This window comes from Archocentrus centrarchus, chromosome 19, assembly GCF_007364275.1.
Source record: "Archocentrus centrarchus isolate MPI-CPG fArcCen1 chromosome 19, fArcCen1, whole genome shotgun sequence".
Taxonomy (NCBI): Eukaryota; Metazoa; Chordata; class Actinopteri; order Cichliformes; family Cichlidae; genus Archocentrus; species Archocentrus centrarchus.
This window is the reverse complement of record NC_044364.1, coordinates 22,955,384-22,972,048: the sequence shown is the minus strand read 5'-3', so window position 1 is coordinate 22,972,048 and position 16,665 is coordinate 22,955,384.

Here is a 16,665-nt window from a genome sequence, read left to right as displayed (position 1 = left end):
TCAGTTTGCTCTTTATAGAAGCATTCTCTCTTTCCACTGCCCCGGCACTAGCTGGATGATAGGCACAGTGATGTCTGATGTCCATTCCAAGGTAGTCGCTCACCTGTTTTAAAGCTGTGCTAACAAAAGCTGGTCCATTATCACTGCTGAGCTTACCTGGTATTCCCCACCTTGGGATGATTTCTTGCAGTAAGGCTTTGGCCACTGCACCTGCATCTTGTTTGCTAGAGGGAAAAACTTCTACCGATTTTGAGAACATGTCCACGATCACCAAGCAATACTTTTTACCTTCACATGGTGTGAGTTCTATGAAGTCCATTTGTAGATGTTCAAAAGGCCTATCTGGAGGTGGATGTGCTGCCGGTGAAGTTTGAATGCCTCTGCCTACATTATTAGTTGCACAGATCATACAAGACTTACAAAATTTGGGGGAGTAAATTTGGAATCCCTTTGTGAACCAGTGTTGCTACATTTGTTCTACCATACCCCTTTTTGACACATGGTCCCTCCCATGTGTCAACTTAGCATAATGTGGGAAAAAATGTTTGGGGAGACATGGTTTATTATCAGGACCATACCAAACCTCACCTTTTATGTAAGCCCCTGCTGTCTTCCATACCTGTTTCTCCTCTGGGGTAGCCATGCTTGTGATAGCCTGTAAATCTGTGTTAGGAGATGGAGTTAGTGTGGTTTTGATGTTAATGCTGTGGTCTGGTTTCACCTTCTTTTTAGCTGCTGTCTTTGCTGCTGCATCGGCTCTGGAGTTGCCTTGAGAAACAGAGTCTTTTGAGTTAGTGTGAGCATCACATTTACAAACAGCTATGGTTTTTGGGAGTAATAAGGCATCTAGCAATGCAGCCACTAGTTTGTGATGTGCAATGGGTTTCCCTGCAGCAGTCAGGAACTGCCGTTGTTTCCACAATGTGCCAAAATCATGCACTACCCCATAGGCATACCTGGAATCAGTGTAAACAGTGACTGTTTGGTCCTTAGCAATTTCACATGCTTTTGTCAATGCTACAAGTTCTGCTGCTTGAGCTGAAAGGTGAGATGGTAATGAACCAGAGGCTAGAATGTCATGTTCTGTGACCACTGCATAGCCTACTTGATTTTTACCAGTGTCTGGGTTGCGTGATGCCGAACCATCCACAAAGACCACCAGATCAGAGTTAGTCAGCGGTGCATCCTGTAGGTCAGGCCTGGGGGAACAGATTTCAGAAATAGCTGCTATACAATCATGAGGTTCACCATCTGCTTCTGTGGGGAGAAGTGAAGCTGGGTTTAGCACAGTGCATCTTTTAACTGTTACATTTGGCATCTCCAGTAATACTGTGTGGTACCTTAACCAACGAGCAGCTGATAAATGTGTAGTTTTTTGCTCTAGGAGGATCAGTGATACAGAATGTGGTACCAATAGGGTTAAGTCAGAGTAGCCCACAAGGTCACGTGAAGCTAGAACTGCCTTTTCAGCTGCTGCTACTGCTCGCAGGCAAAGGGGGAGGCCTGCTGCTACTGAGTCCAATTTGGATGAGAAATATCCCACTGGTCTTTGTCGCCCTCCATGTTCCTGCAATAAAACAGATGTCATGTATTCACCCTTTTCATTCACTGTCTGGGTGAATGGTTTATCAGGATTTGGTAATCCTAAAGTTGGAGCAGTCTGGAGTGTCAGTTTTAAGTCAGTGAAAGCTTTGTCAGCATCTTCAGTCCAGTCTAGTCTGTCATGTGCAGTCAGTCCCCTCCCATGTATCATTGCTGACAGTGGAGCCTCTCGCGCAGCATAATTGAGTATCCACTGACAGCAATATGACGTCATGCCAAGAAAACTCATCATTTGTTTCTTTGTTTGTGGTTTTGGAATGGATTGAGTCTCTGCAATCCTTTTTGGAGAGAGGGACTTACCGTCTGACGAGATCACGTGTCCCAGATAGGTGACCTTCTCCAAAGCCCACTGTAATTTGGAGAGGCTCACCTTGTGACCGTTTTCAGCGAGGTATTTTAACAACTCTTTTGTGTCTGTCTCGCAGGCCTGCTTGGAAGGGGAACAGATCAGCAAATCATCAACATATTGCAACAATGTGGAACCCTCCAGAGGGAGAAAACCTGACAGGTTTTCTTTTAGTGCACTGTTGAAAACTGTGGGGGCCTCATTTAGGCCCATGGGGGAATGTGTCCAAGTATAACTTTTCCCTTGGAAAGAGAAAGCAAACCAAAGCTGACTGGCAGGATCAACCTTTATACTGAAAAACGCGTTAGCCAGATCAATCACAGAAAAGTATTTGCTTTCTGGTGGAACCTGTGCCAATATGGTGTGGGGGTTGGGAACTTCAGGTGCCCTGGCATGTATTGCTGCATTCACTGCTTGAAGATCTTGCACAAAGCGCCATTCTTCAGGCTGCCCTTTGTCCCTTATTTTTTTTACAGGAAACATTGGTGTGCGGACTGGGCTGTCCTCACAGGGGATGATTACTCCTGCCTTCACTAAAGAGTTGAACACAGGAGTAATACCCTTAACAGCTTCTGGCTTTTAAGGATATTGATGCTTACATTGTCTGAAGTCAGACTTAGGAGTCACCACCAAAGGGGGGGGCACCTTTCATTTCCCCCACATCATATTTACTGGTTGCCCACAAGTGCTCCGGGATATCACGCAATTCTGGAGAGTCTGGGGTCAACTGGCATGGTTCCACCTGCTGGACATAAAGACAAGCTTTTGTTAGCAACTGCACAGTCCTCATAACACAAACTACTGCTGTCAGGTGCTTCTTAAACACCCCATTGCAGTGTTTTACTCCTGGAATGTCAGTTTCTTCCCATTGTTTATACTGTTGCACTCATTTTAGCCACGGCCCCAAATCTTGCCAATCATCTTGCTCAGCTTTTGAAAGAGAAACATGTGGAATGCTGTCAGTGGATTCTGTAAAAACTGTTTTGTTCATCTGTGAGGATAATTTTAGCTACACATCTATCTTTTGTCCAAAACACACTGTCTATTCGTACCCTTTCAGTATTCTGCCTCTCTCTGTACCACTCTATCTCAAACTGCTCATCAGCTCCCTCACACACATGTGCTGTTACATGTAACGAGTCTGCTGCCCTGTAATCAGATGTGTGTGTGTGTTGTTGTGCAAGCTTTACCAGTTCATCACAAACAGGAAACACAGCAGTCTGCTGGAGTCTCCACTCATATGCATACAGCGGCAGATCTGAATCATATTTAACCATCTGCAACATTCTGTTCACCCGTGTGATGATCAAGCCATCTTTCCCCGACACAATGACAATCGCAAGTTTACACAACAAATCTCGACCCAACAAGTTGACAGGACAACATGGTGATAGCAGGAATGCATGTTTAAAGAGCCACTTTCATTATCTTCACATTGTAAATCTCTTGTGTATTGTTCAATTATTGGAACACCTCCTGCTCCTACAGTTTTAATACATCTACCACTAAGTTTTGGTTTTGGGTTTAAATCTGCTTGTCTGATCACTGATTCAGTAGCACCGGAGTCTACCAAAAACACAACCTGTTGTCCTGCAACCTGGAGAGTTAGTTGTGGCAAGCGTTTGTAAGCAGTGGATGAGCTCAGCATTTGGTAAAAGGTGTGTCTGTTAGGCCCTTCAGATTTAGCAGTGGTGTGATGTACGGCCATATTTATGAGTGTAAGCTGGTCTTCTTTGCGTGTGTTTGTGTGTGTCGTTTTTATTGCATGTGTGTGTATGTATCTTGTTTTCATCCTTTACCTTTTGATGCGATGACTGGGTACCCTTCCCTTTCTCAGCCTCCGCCCCAAGTCAGTCAGCCTCAGTTTCCTACATTTCAGGGCAATCTCTAACCCAGTGTCCTGTAGCTCCGCACTGAAAACAACTCCCTCTATTTCTCCCCTCCACTTCTTTCCCTCCAGCTCCTCTCTGCCGTCCTCTGCCTCTCCCACGGCCTCTCCCACGTCCTGCAGTGCTCTGTGTTTGTGTCAACTGGAGGTTTTCTTCAGTTTTGACTTTCCTCTTGTTATCTCGCTCCATTTCTTCCCTTGCCATTTTTTCTCCATGAATGGCAAATCTCTCAACCTCAGACAGTCTTGCCAAGTCCCACTGCACACAGTGTTTGTGTACATACGTTTGCACTTCAGGTCTTAGTCCTTTCACAAAGCGATCTCTGAGATGCACTTCCCAGTTCGTGATTTGGGGTGCGTCTCTCCATCCTGCCGCCTGGGTGTCCAAACCACTGTGTTTTGAATGTATTTCCATCTGGACCCATGACTTCAACCATGTGCATGGTCGTAATGCTGTCATCCAAACTGATAGCCTGTTCACTCATTCCTGGATTAAATTTTGTTCCCGATCTGGTGACATGAGGGGACAGAGGTGGTGCAGTTGCTCCAGCAATCTCTCGTGTAGGCTGGGGGAGGTTGGTTAGCAGTGATGCTCGTTTTCCAGGGTCAGAGTAAGGCGGAGGTGAAGCTGCGGAGGATTCTCCCAGGTCTGATACTGGATAAGATGATGTTGGTTGTGTTGGTCTGTTGTGTTGCTCTGGCCTCTGTGCTCGGGGAGGAGGTTCATCCAGGTTCGGGTCTACCCTGCTTTTGACACACTGAGACACTTGATTAGCAACATTTTTTGGCCCTGCCTGTCCACACTTTCTCTCCCTGAGTTTTGCTTCATCCAGCCACAGTCTGCACGAAAAGGAACAAACATTGAACTGCTCGCTGTTGGTATGAGACCGCACTATCTTCCTCGGGAGTTTTCACATGTTATTGTGATAACTGTGTATGTGCCGCCCTCTGCTAACGCTGCTGCAGCCTGCGATGTCCTCCATGCTACTACCAGCAGACTCCAAACACAGCACCCACAGGCCCTCTTTCTGATCTCAGGGGACTTTAACCACGTCTCCCTGTCCTCCACTCTCCCCACCTTCACCCAGTATGTCACCTGCCACACCAGGAATACCAACACACTGGATCTACTGTATGCCAACATCAAGGAGGCATACAGCTCATCACCTCTGCCTCCCCTGGGGGGCTCAGATCACAACCTGGTTCATCTCCAGCCTGTGTACAAACCCTTGGTACACAGAGAACCAGTTGTGACACACACAGTGAAGAAATGGTCTGAGGAGACTGAAGAAGCTCTGAGAGACTGCTTTAGCTCCACTGTGTGGGAAGAGCTTTGTGCCCCTCATGGGGAGGACATCGACAGCATCACGGACTGCATCACTGATTACATCAATTTCTGCGTGGAAAACACTGTGCCCACCAGGAGGGTACGGTGTTTTTCAAACAACAAACCCTGGATCAACTCTGAAATAAAGGCTCTCCTGAAGGAGAAGAAGAGAGCCTTTAGATCAGGAAATAAGGAGGAGCTGAGAGCCGTGCAGAAGGATCTGAGAAGGAAAATCAGGGATGGAAAAAACATCTACAGGAAGAAGATGGAGGACCAGCTACAGCAGAGCAACATCAGTGGGGTTTGGAGGAGTTTGAACTCAATTTCAGGCCACAAACCAAGCCCTAGGATTGTGGGAGACTTAGAGTGGGTTAACAACCTGAACCAGTTCTTTAACAGGTTTGACCAGCCACCCACCCCTCCCCCAGCCCAGTCCCCCCTGCTGTCAGCCCCACCATCTTTAATGACTGCCAACCTTTCTTCTTCTTGGGACCTCACACCTCTCAGCTCTCAGCCATCACCCACCCCCTTCACTTCTGAGGACTCCATCTCACAACCCCCATCCCCCACCTCCATCTTGTCCCTCTCAACTCATCATGTGAGGAAGGAGCTACGTAAGATCAAGGTGCGAAAGGCTGCTGGTCCAGACGGCATCAGCTCCAGGCTCCTGAGGTGCTGCGCAGATCAGCTGTGTGGCATCATGGGATACATGTTCAACCTGAGCTTGAAGCTGGGGAAAGTACCACAACTGTGGAAGACCTCCTGTGTGGTACCGGTACCAAAGACCAAACATCCAAAGGATCTCAGCAGCTACAGGCCGGTAGCCCTGACATCGCATCTAATGAAGACCCTCGAGAGGCTGGTCCTCAACCATCTACGCCTCATGGTGTCGTCTTCGTTGGACCCGCTGCAGTTCGCCTACCGGCCTGGCATCGGGGTGGATGACGCCATCATCTACCTCCTGCACCGAGCTCTGACCCACCTGGAGAAGCCTGGAAGCACTGTGAGGATCATGTTCTTTGATTTCTCCAGTGCTTTTAACACCATCCAGCCAGGACTTCTGAGAGACAAGCTGGAACTGTCAGGAGTGGACCACCACATCTCCGAGTGGATACTGGACTACCTCACTGACCGCCCACAGTACGTGAGGACACAGGGCTGTGTCTCTGACAGGCTGGTCTGCAGTACGGGGGCCCCACAGGGAACTGTGCTGGCACCGTTCCTCTTCACCCTCTACACTGCAGACTTCTCCATCAACTCCCCACGCTGCCATCTGCAGAAGTTCTCTGACGACTCTGCCATAGTTGGCCTCATCACAGGTGAGGATGACTCAGAGTACAGACAGTGGACTCAGGACTTTGTGGACTGGTGCCAGCGGAACCACCTCCTGATCAACGCCGCTAAAACCAAGGAGCTGGTGGTGGATTTCCGCAGGCGCAGACCCACCACACGGACACCGGTGAACATCCAGGGAGTGGACATTGAGATAGTGGACTCTTATAAGTACCTGGGTGTTCACCTAAACAATAAACTGGACTGGACTCATAACACTGATGCGCTCTACAGGAAGGGTCAGAGCAGACTCTACCTGCTGAGAAGGCTGAGGTCTTTTGGAGTGCAGGGGACACTACTGAAGACCTTCTATGACTCTGTGGTGGCATCAGCCATCTTCTATGCAGCAGTATGTTGGAGCAGCAGCTTGTCTACAGCTGAGAGGAAGAGGATAGACAAGCTCATCAGGAAAGCCAGCTCTGTCCTAGGATGTCCTCTCGACTCAGTGCAGGTGGTGGGAGACAGAAGGACTCTGACCAAAATAACATCACTGATGGACAAGGTCTCCCATCCCATGCATGAAACTGTTGCTGAGCTGGAGAGCTCCTTCAGTGACAGACTGCTGCATCCTAAATGCACAAAGGAGCGTTATCGTAGATCCTTCCTCCCAGCAGCTGTAAGACTTTATAACCATCACTGCTCCCAACAAAAACCAAAATAGCCTACACAATGTAGGATAATATATAATATACTGTAAATAGTCCGGCCTGTTAAGGTTCAACACACAGGCACATCATGTACATTGTATATAGTGTTATTATTATTAGTAGTATTAAGGTTAATATTGTTTGTTGATTTTATATATATTCTTTTCTTAATAGTGTGAATTATTATATCTTTATTTATATTTATAATAACTGCGGCTGCTGTTACACCCAAATTTCCCCTCTGTGGGACAATAAAGGCTGTTTCTTCTTCTTCTTCTTCTTCTTCTTCTTCTTCTTCTTCAAACTTCTTTTTTTCCTTCCTCTTCAATTGATTGACTTTTTCTTTGTCTTCACTTTCCCTTTTTCTAGTGATCGTTTTAGTGCATTTAATTCCCTTATACTAAAGGACCCTTCTTCTGGAAACCCATGTTCATTTACCCACACATTTAATTGCTGCAAAATTTCTTCACCATGTTTGTTCTTCATAAATTGCACATTTGGACTACTTTGGTTATACTTCATTTGTGCCGGCTTTTCTGTTTTGGATTTTGAGTTCCCCATTTAGTTCCTGGCGGTATACATTTTAATCTTAGAGAGCCACTCCCTAGATTTTCAAAGACATCCGATGCCTAATTGTGATTCGGCCCCAGTAAGTCGTCACTTATGTAATCCACAATGCTGTTAACCTGCATCTGCCTGGCAATCAGCGCAAACCAACCATTAGTCTGTGTGTGCCCACAGCGATCAGCCCAAATTAACTATGTCAATTTGCGTCTGCTGGTGGCAATCAGTCCAAGTCAACAGTGTTGATCCCAGATCAACTGTGTTTACAGAACTTTTCTCTGAATGGCGGACCCTCTTACCAAACACAGAATAATTTCAAATTTTAATTAAATTATTTGTCCTTAAAATTATAGTGCAGTCAGGAAATCAAGTTGGTCTCACCCGCTCTCCACTCTGAGTTCTTTATCAATTGAGATTTCAGCAGTGATTCCCCCTGCTCTCAGTTGTCAGGTGCACGTCTCCTCAATAATGGGCTCGAAGGTAAGCACTTTTCAGACTGGTTGAGTTTACCTGCGCAGGTTTTCCTGGATCAACACGAAAGCAGAGAAGAAGTCACGTGAGAAATCCCATCCTTGTTGCCAAGATTGTGGTGGAAAAAATAAGTTGAGCTCTGAAACCAAACTGATTTTTTTATGATTTATTGAAAGTAAGAATATAACCTTTGCAAAGGGGTCAATACAGCACGAACAGCCTTCGCACCAGCATTGAACAAAGCACAGAATAACACCCATTCCCTTATACTATTGTGTTGATACAATCTTGTTCCACTAGCCATGGGGAGTTCAGGTTCCCCCCACCATGTAGGACCTGCATGATAACAAAATGCGCTATGGCCTTGGACACAGCCTACAGTCAAGCTGTTTTTCCCATCTTCACACACTCGGTCTTTTTGCTAGAAAATTACAATTACAAAAAAAGAAGTACACAGAGGTTATTCAAGTTCAGAAACAAATTTTCCATTACAGGAACCATATATGGTAACTTCGTCGACCTTGATTTTCTATATGAAAATGAAACATTTTGAAAAATGTCACAACAGTAATTAAGTTTTGTTATGTCCCCCAATAACACTGTATAGTTGAAATTCTGAATTTCAAAGTATTTCAATGAGTGCCCTATAAAGGGTTAAACAGCCCAGAAACCCTGGACACTCTCTCTTCTCCCTGCTCCCATCAGGCCAACATTACCACTGCCTGAGGACTAAGACTGCTCAACTCTGAGCCCTAAACTGGATTGTCATGCCCTAAAATACACTGTAAAATATTCTGTTCTGTTTGACTTGCACTATGCCATGCCATGCACTTACTGACACAGCTGTAATAATATACCCTCGTGTAAATACCGACTAGAATTTTATATTTTACCCCCCATAGCTCCTGCAGAAAAGTATTTCTGGAGCCGCCACTGCAGATGTCTCTAGTCTGGATGAGAGGGAGGTATCTAAAGACTATATAGATTTAGCCCATAGTCCAATCTGACCTTAATTTTAATTCAGTGGACGCCCACTAGATTGTTACGGAAATAGTTGCTAACCAGTGGAGCAACATACAATTACGAGAGAACTGGCAGCGACATGCGCCAGCCCCTGCATAACCCGTGGCCCCCTATTTCAAACTGACTCTAGTCACAAGACTGGTTCGGGGGGGACCATGGAAGAATAACCCTGAACCCTAACCCTTGAATTTAGCCCCCACCCGGTAATTTAACCCTAACCAGAGCCAGCCATTAAATGGAGGCCCAAACTTGTAATCGAACCCTAACCCTAAACAAAAAAAGGGAGGTTAAATTTAAAAATTAAAAAAACATTTCATTAAGAATAATGGAATCTAAAAAACAAGTTTAAAAACAATAGCTTAAAAGCACGGGTTAAAAGACAATATTAAAAGCAATTGGCTAGAAACTGTCTTATAAACAAAAACTTTAACCTTTTGATTAAGAACAATATGATTAAAAAATACAATTGTTAACAATTGTTAACCTTAAAATAAGTTTTTAAAAAAAAAACCAAACATTATAAATAATTTACACATTAAAAACTACATATACTGTTTTAAAATTACAAACATAATTAAAATATATAAATAGCTTTTAAAATTAGTTTATTGGTTTTATTTCAGTTCATGTCAAAAGGTTACAAGGTTAAAAACAGTTAAAACAATTCAGTGAGTTATTTTTGCTTTTGAGAAACACAGACTATAAAAAGGCCAACAGCATCAGTCTGTTCATTCTGGCTTGAACATTGGAGGGAGAAACATCTCACAGCATAATCACAGCAGCCTTTCTCTTCTTTAACAGTGTGCCTAGGCATGAAGAAGACCTTTCAAGGTTGAAATGTTGCCGGTGGGCACACTATTAATTGGCCTTTTTACTAAAAAATAAAGACAACTTTTTTCCTTGTTTCTTTATAGTTAAACTTAGGTCATATATCTCTCTCTTAATAAATGGTAGATATAGAACAACAACACATTACCATAACAAAGGTGACTCAAAAACCGCCATGAGGTGGAACAGTGAGGCCCAAGGATGGACCACGGTGCATTATGGGAGACGACGCCAACTCTCCCAACAATGTAACCAGCGTTGGGGTGGCGGGGGGAACCATGGGATGGACCGTGCACCTCCTGGCAGGTTTGGGGAAGGAGTCATTCCCCTATCCCTAACCCTAACCCCCTCTAACCCTAAAAGGTTAAAAAGGTAGGGATAAATGACAGATAACAATTTTTCAGTTCATATAGGGTAATAGTTAAAGGGTAAAAATATGAAGGGTTGAACCAAAAGAAAGAAAACATGATTCATTAGTTAAAGATAGAAACTTTCAAATTACAAAAACTGAACACTACAAAAGGAGCGTATTTGCTTCGAGAGCTCATTTTTCACTTGACATTCAAGCTAGCCATTCATAGTTTTTTGGTGTGTCAGACCTGAAGAAGATCCTTTCAGGATTGAAATGTCTTTTTATCGGCACACCCTTCCTTAGTTATCTATTAAAAAAGAATATTTTATTTCGATCATCATTTTCTTTCACCTTTTGGGAAAGCACTTTGAGTTTAAATTAAAAACACAAAACATAGTACACAAAAAAACCCACAACAAAAACAAACCTATGGACAGGTGGACAGTGGTGCGCCATGGTAGGAGGCACCAGCGCATCCGTCAGTTTGATGGGGACCAGGGGTACTGAGGGTCCTATGGGCAGATGGACCGTGCACCTTCCTCCTCCTTCGGGAGAAGGGCTCTGACTCCTTATCCTAACCCCTCTAACCTTAACCCTAACCCTAACTCCTGACCCCAAACCCTAACGGGAATTTAGCCCTAACCTTAAACACATCTGACTCCCAGTGTCTAAGATAAATGTGGTCGGCGGGGATGCTTCTTGCCCGGGGCGTGGACGGGACTGTACGACTGTCTCAGGGTCCCTGGGGGGCTGTGTGCTCTGGTTGGGCCTTTGGGTGGGGGACTGACTCCTGACTCCAACCCTATTTGGGCCACCACAAATAAAGTAGCCCATCTTAAAACCAACTGACACGTAGGTCTACACGGAAACATAAAACACGACCTCCAATATATAAGGTAATTGGGGTCGGTGGGTATGCTTTTGGCCTGGGGCCTGGGCTAGATTGTGCGGCTGTCTCAGGGTCTCCTGGGGGCTGTGTGGTCGGTGTGGGCCCTTGGGTCTGGAGCTAGCCCCTGACCTGTAACCTGCCCCTAACCTGAACATTTAAACCCTTCGCCTTAAACCTAACCTTAAGTGGAGACTCTAACTGGGATTTATCCCTAACCGTAACTCTATCTGTTAATAGCCTAGGAATGCCCACCAGGATTCCTGCTGTTTCTTCGCGCCCTTTCTCCCTCCTTCGACTCCACCTGTGGTGATTGCTTGGTGGGTGACTAGGGCACAGGATACGCCTAATCTGCCGCGGTTGTGGTGAGGCGCAATCTCGCATCCCACTTCTGATCCCTGCAGAGGCTTCTAGCGTGGATGAGAGGGAGGTGTCTCTAGCTGGCTTCAAATCTAATCGATCCATTTCAAACAGTGCGGGAATGTGGCCCCCTATTCCAAACCGATTCCAGTCACTAGACAGGTTTGGGGGGTGGACCACGGAAGGACAACACTCAATACCTAACCCCTAACCCTAACCCTAACTGGCCCCATAAATTCATAAAGGAAAAAGAACAAATTAAATACTTTTGTTATTGTAGAGGGAATACAAAACATACAAGTTCAGACAATCTAGAATACAAACAATAAATACATAGGGTGGGATTGACATTAAAACTATATTGGTTAGGTAAAAATTAAAAATTGATTGGCTAATTAAAAAGGATTGATAAATAAACAGGTAACATTTATTCAATTCATATAAGGTAATGTTTAAAGGGTAAGAATACAATGGGTTGAACCAACATGAAAGAAAACAATTCATTCAAAGATAAAACTTTTAATTACAAAAACCGAACAGTATAAAAGGACCGTATTTGCTTTGAGAGCTCACTTTTCACTTGGCTTTCAAGGAGTGAACATCACGCTCTCCCCAGCCATTTCAAGCTTGCTATATTTAGTTTTTGGTGTGCCAGACCTGAAGAAGAGCCGTTCATGTTCAAAACATTGTCTTTTTTTTGTTTTGTTTTTTGGCACACTCTTCCTTACTTGTTTATTGAAAAAGAATATTTTTATTTTGATAGTCATGATTAAATTTGCATTTAAACACAAAACAAATTACATAGACATAAAAACGCACAACAAAACAAACAGATGGATGGATGGACAGTGCTGCACCATGGTAGGAGGTACCAGGACAACCACCAGTTTGATGAGGACCAGGGGTACTGGGGATCCTATGGGCAGATGGACCATGCACCTTCCTTCTCCTTCGGGAGAAGGGCTCTTACCCCATATTCTACCCTAACCCTAACCCAAACCCTAGCCCAAACCTTGAACGTTGTCCTAACCCTGGCCATTCTGATCCCTATGGCCTAACCCTAACTGTTTTTGGACTTTTTGGTTGTGTCTTTTTACAGACATGTAAGCCCTCAAGCAACGTCCAGGAATTATCCATGTGAGGGGATTTTTTTTTTCATTTTTTTTTAAAGAAACAATTTAAATTTTGTTTTCTTTGTGGTTTATTTTCATTTTTATTCTCACACTAACTCAAAAATCAAAATTTTTCTTTTTCTCCATGGTTTGTTTTGCAAACTGAAAAAAAATTTCCTGTTAATACAGGGTTAAATAATTTAAAAAGGTAACTTAAGTAACTTAAAGATGAGCATCTTGCGTCTTGTACAGGAGTTTTCTATCCCAAAGGGGTTTTCTTCTTAAACTTGCTTCAAGCCCTGCTTGCCTTTTCCCATCAATAACCACCTCTAAGCCTGAAACAACTTAAATGTGCAGATGGGAACCTTGGTCTGATGTAGTGTTAATTTCGTTGACGAAAAGATTTTCGTCATGTTTTTGTCGACAACCCTTTTTTTTCATGACGATAACGAGACGATAACTAAATAAAAACTACCTAAAATGATTAAAATGATAACAAAATTAATTGACACTTTCGTCAACGAATGAAAACGAGACAAAAATGCTTGGCGGGGACGACATCCAATCAGAACTGATTTAATTTTGTGACAGGGTGGGAGAAGTTAGGAAAACATCCAATCAGAACTGATTTAATTTTGTGACAGGGCAGGACAAGTTAGGAAAACATCCAATCAAACGCACAGTTGCACAAATTTGCTCTAAACCCGGGAAGGACAAACTAGCCTGTGATTTGTCTTTACTTCCGATAGAACTAAGCTATGTAAACAATGTCAGCAGGGAGAAAGAGAAGAGCCGATGTATGGACACATTTGTCCTTTGATACCGTGACAAACAAAACGATGCGTAAACCATGTGGGGCGACTATCTCGGGTAAAAACACGATAAATCTTAAACATCTGCAAACCAGTCACCCAGATCTCCATGCAAAGGTAAGCATTTTAATGTCATGCAGGGTAAAGTGTTTTTTCCCAGTTTAGCGTTTGTGTTTACAGAAAATCTCCACACCGCAGTGGATTAGCCTTTCCTGATCTTAGTCCTGAACACTGCCCTGTACCTTTCAGAGTGTGTCCTGCTGTAAAACGCTGGTATTATCTCAGTAAGGTGGTGTTAATGATCAGGTGTGTGGGAAGCAGGTGAAACACTAATGTTGAAATTATTAATAATATTTAATAAATGTTTAATTTTGTGTAAGTGTGTATAATGACTAATTCAAGGGAACTGAAGAAAAAGCATTTACATTTTACACCCTTTATATTTTAGTCGACTAAATCGACTGTAGATTTAGTCGACTATATTCTTAGGATAATTTCGTCGACTAGACTAAAACTAAAACTATTCAGATGACTAAATTATGACTAAAATTAAATTACATTTTCATCAAAAGACTGTGACTAAAACTAAATAAAAATTTGCTGTCAAAATTAACACTGCTTAACAGTATTCCCTGAAAGCCCCCTCCTGTCTGATCATTTATTAGTAATGTCAGGTAAACAGGTTTTTGTGAAGGAAGACACCTGAAACACTTTAATTAAAAAAGTAAAACATTTAATATATTAAAGGATCACAAAAAGTACACATGTATGTGGGGACTCAGAAGAGACAGCCTGTGTGTGCTCTCTCTCTCTGAGCCGGTGTTCCTGTCTAACCAAAACATTTTTATACTCCTGTTATCTACGCATAAACAATCTCTGGGTGCTATGAGTTGACCTTCGTCATTCACTCTTGTTCTGGCTGGTTTTTCATGACGCAGATTCCTCTCAGTCATAGGCACATCTTCTTCCTGATGTTCTAATTTAATCAATACAGAGAAATCTTGTCCAGATTAATGACAGAACATGGTGACGTTGGTGATGTTCTAATTGTATATTCGGTGGCCGGTCCTCAAGATAAGATGCTCTGAAAGAGAGAAGTTAGTCTAGAACTTTCTGATCAGTTGCTCTCTGTCTAATGTATTATTTAATTGTTTATTATTTGGTTGATCCATTGTTTATTAATTAATTTACTGGAGTTTTACCTTTAAACAATTGTCCTTTATTCACTAAAAAAAATAAAAAAAAATAATCCCTAACAGTAACATTTACTTTAATGGATTACACAGCAGTGGGGAATAAGTTTTATTACAGTAGAAGTTTTTGTGAAAGTGCTGTAACTAAGTTTAAGAATCTAATTCCTTCATTATTATGCTCTTCAGTGCCATGTGCCAACACAGTGCAGAGCAGCTACCTAAACTCTGCTCCCACAGTGAGGTAGATTATCTCGTCAATAGTTTTACATCCTCACTGCGTACGACTTTGGATACTGTGGCTCCTCTGAAGAGGAAAGCTTCAAATCAGAAGTGCCTGACTCCGTGGTATAATTCACAAACGCACAGCATAAAGCAGATAACCCGTAAGCTGGAGAGGGAATGGCGTCTCACTAAATTACATGATGCTCATTTAGCCTGGAAAAAGAGTTTGTTGTTCTATAAAAAAGCCCTCCATAAAGCTAGGACATCTTACTACCATATTTTTCGGACTATAAGGCGCACTTAAAATCCTTAAATTTTCTCAAAAATGAGCAGTGCGCCTTATATATGAATTCTTGTTGTGCTTACTGACCTTGAACCAATTTTATGTGGTACATTGCGCTCAAAAATCTGTCAAAATGTTTTAGTACGACTTTGGTAAGAGATGCTTAACAAATATCGATATTTTCCAGAGCGTACAAAGCATACGACGGGGGGAGGGGGTAACACCAGCGTACGCTTTTCAAATAGTTAGAAAATGTCGGTTGGTCTGTGTAATTTGAGCACTGCCGTCTGACCGCCGATGGCACAACCAAAACAAAACAGTACAACCCGGTCTCACGGCAGTTGAACAGTAACAACAACGAGACTGACTCGAATAATGACGAGAGGGAACCCGGCATGCTCGATGCCGAAATCGCCCAACTGTTCAACTCAGACAATGAGGATGAGGAATTTGATGGATTTGTGGAAGATGAATGATTTAAAATGTGAGTGTATTTTTCTGTATTTGTTAAAACTGAACAATATTCTGAGTTATTGGGAGTGAGTTGAATAAAGTTCAACTTACCTGATGCTTTTGTTTCGTTCTACATATGTTTTATCGTGCGGCTTATAATCCGGTGCTCCTTATGTATGAAAATAGACCCGTTCATTGATATTGCGCCTTATAATGCGGTGCACCTTGTGGTCCACAAAAGACAGTACTCATCATTAATTGAAGAAAATAAGAACAACCCCAGGTTTGTTTTCAGCACTGTAGCCAGGCTGACAAAGAGTCAGAGCTCTGTAGAGCCGAGTATTCCTTTCACGTTAACTAGTAGTGACTTCATGGATTTCTTTACAAATAAAATTTTAGACATTAGAGAAAAAAATATTCAGAACCATTTCAAAGATTTATCTTCATGTTCGGCTGCTTTCAGCACTGCTGGTATTTGTTTGGACTCTTTCGCTCCAGTTGATCTTTCAGAGTTAACTTCAAGGTCAAACGTCTGGTGTCCTGGTGCAGCCACAATAACCTGGGACTGAACGCCCAGAAGACAGTGGAGATTATAGTGGACTTTAGGAAGCACACAGCCCCTCTACCCTCCATCATCCTGACTGACACCCCCATCACCACAGTGGACTCTTTTCGCTTCCTGGGAACTACCATCACCCAGGACCTCAAGTGGGAGCCCACCATCACCTCTGTTGTCAAAAAGGCCCAGCAGAGGATGTACTTCCTGCGGCAGTTGAAGAAATTCAACTTGCCAGCAAGGACCATGGTGCAGTTCTATACTGCCATCATTGAGTCCATCCTCACCTCCTCCATCACTGTGTGGTACGCTGGAGCCACCACTAGGGACAAACAGAGACTACAGCGCGTTGTGCACTCTGCTGAGAAGGTGATTGGCTGTAACCTCCCATCTCTCCAGGACCTGTAC